Consider the following 3090-nt stretch of genomic DNA (forward strand, 5'->3'; position numbering starts at 1 on the left):
TTTTCCAAAGTACCTTTCTTTTTCAAAGCAATCTGCTTCTAAACAATTACAATGTTTTTTCACAACATATACTTGTGCATTATTGAACTAATCTTTGAAATAATAGAAAAGCTTATATTTTTTGCCTATAAATCATGATGAATGAACTTCATGAAGTGGTCCGCTATTACTGAACAGCAAAAAAAAAAAAAAAAAAAAAAAAAAAGCTGAGTTATAATGCTTAAATGTTGAATAAATAAATAAATAAATAAACAAATATAAACTCTATCAACTCAGGTTTTTCAACATGAACACTTATCATAAAATCCTCAAGAGTGATGACTATCATTTTTCATACGGTGCATTGATGGGAGTTTTTACTATGGTATTACCCAGCATGCATTGCAACATCAAGCATTTTGTTGATTGTCACCACTGTTGAGATCAATATGCTAGTTCTTATGCTGGTAAGATCCATATGCTGGTAACAGTACTGTACTTTAGAATTTGCTCATTAAATTATTAAAGTAATACTTTGTTTGTATGCTGTAGATTCAAAGGGTTGGTTATGTAAAACCTAAACATATTAAAAAAAAATATACAAAACAGCTGCGCACTGTAGAGCATTGATCCTTCTGTTTCATAACAGCACATGTATTGTTATACAGAGAGATCTGACATATGAAGTCAAGGGTCAAGAGCACAGCTAAAGCAAACACTGATCTCCATGATGGTGGCATAATATTAATCAATAAAACAACATCTGATCTTCGGTGATTGTCAATAACAGCAGGTGTTCATCACTAACGCAAAATCATCATTTAATTAGTCACTTAATTATCTCATTAATCTTAACCTATTAAAAATCCCACCTCTGCTCAATTGATTAAAAACTAGGACTCGGCACTAGACTTGGACACTGTACTCGGATACAACACTGCTAAATAGCACAAGAGTTCGAATTTGTATGTGAACTACATGGATTTAAAATGCATTCAAGTGTCAAGTAACTATTAAAGTAACACTTTGTTTGCATGTTGTGGTTTTACTATAATGAAAGTTATAACACAGCAAGTCAAGGGTCAAGAGCACAACTAAAGAAAACAGTGATCTTCAAGATGATGGCATTATTTTAACCAATAAAACTTTGACATCTCAATAACAGCAGGTTATCATCATTTAATCAGACACTTAATTATCTCATTAACTTTGACTTTTTGAGAACTTGGAATTTGATTTAAGACTTGCTTGTGACTTGGTCCCACCTATGCCTTTATCCTAGTGGTTTTCTGACATTTCTGCTATCAGATAAAAACACAACTTTGAGACAAGCTGCATTAACATTACTCAAAATTAAAACTAATATTTTAGTGGTCAACACCTGTATTTTGTAATATGTATTTATTTAACTTTAAACTTATTTATTTTAATCCAGTACCTGTTTACAGAAAAAACAACATAATAACTGAATGACATATTTCATCATACAGGTGTTGATCATTAAAATAGTGGTTTTAATTTTGAATAATGTTTTTTTTTTTTTCCCCCGTCTAATCAAATTACCTTCACAACAACAAGTCATTGTTCGCTTCAGGAGCCAGACCCGACAGACACACACCACAACCAGGAACTGCTGTGTGAGCAGAAACAGAAGGTGAGCCAACAGAAGACTGATGCAGATGCTGATTTGAGCAACATTATTCACTTCAAGACTCCACTGACAAAGGGCAAAGGTCAACAGGGCCAAACTGAAGAACACCAGCCCCATGATCACACACACTCATTCGCTCTGAGAAAACATGTCAGAGTACATGAGTGCCAAACTTATGCTCAGGGTTGGATTTACCTCTTATTATGACATATAGGCAAAATACATGTTTGCCTAATTCTAATAATTCAATAGCTCCAGGACAATCATTCTATGTATAATATGGGCACAAGACATTGGTTATGTTTTATTTCAAAACATTTGCCTTTGTTTTTGTCCCTGTGGGACTATGCATCTCATCTCAAGCCAAACACAAAACAAATCATGATTCACTAAAATTTGTTGTACTAAAATTTATTTTAAATATAGGAACAACTGAAAGCACACATACATAAAAAGCACACACTATGGTCAGACTTAATAATCAGTGTTAAAAAGATGTTACATATGAACTCAACTGTAATGATATATTACATATTATGTTTTTAGTTACGATTAAATGTATGCCATCATATACAGTGAAAGAGTAAGATAAGCTGTGTTACAACTGAGATGTGAGGTTGCTCTGAATAACAGCACAGATACAGGCCTACACAAAATGTATAGCTGGCTAATAAAAGCTCTGTAAACTGGGTTTGTATAAATGTTGTTTTATCATTTTTACCTGGTTTTGAGGACTGCACACCTGGCATTGCTCATGATCTGATGAGAATTCGATGATAGTGGAGAAAGGATGAAAAGCAGGGGTGGCCACTGTTCTGCAGAGTTTACCTGCGACCCTAATTAAACACACTAGAACCAGACTAGAGCTAGAGCTAGCTAGAGCTAGAGTTGGTTGAAACTCAAATCTGCAGAATGCTGGCCTTCCACAAGCAGTGAACACCCCTGCTTGTTTTGTCTTTTCTCACTGCCTGCTTAACTAAACAAAAAAATTGTCTTTACATGTTTATAAAAAGGCTATCTGTCCATCATCTTCATAAAGAAATTGGATCCCACAGTTTTCACTTTCAAATTCAAATTTAAATTCAGGATCATGCTGGATTTTTCCCATTGTAATTTCCCCTTATAAAAGTGCACCTTGTTTTGAAACTAAATGACAGGACACAAAGGCATAATGTTTTCATACCTTTGCAATAGCAACTATCCTAAGAGTTTGGGATTATGGGTATTAAAATTATGCACAGGAGAATAGCAATTATTAAACATGACTTTATTCATTAAGTTGAAATAGCTTTGACATGTAACATCTGTGTTACTCATTTGGAATAAAGTGAGCCAGTTAATTCATTTATTTAATTTTATTGATTATTTTTGGACAGATAAGGGGTTAACAAATGCTGTGCTGTTAGATCTTACCAGGCATTTTTACAGTAATATTATGGCAACACCGCTACACTGTAAAA

The sequence above is a fragment of the Labeo rohita genome, chromosome 1 (genome assembly GCF_022985175.1).
Source record: "Labeo rohita strain BAU-BD-2019 chromosome 1, IGBB_LRoh.1.0, whole genome shotgun sequence".
In the NCBI taxonomy this organism is placed as follows: Eukaryota; Metazoa; Chordata; class Actinopteri; order Cypriniformes; family Cyprinidae; genus Labeo; species Labeo rohita.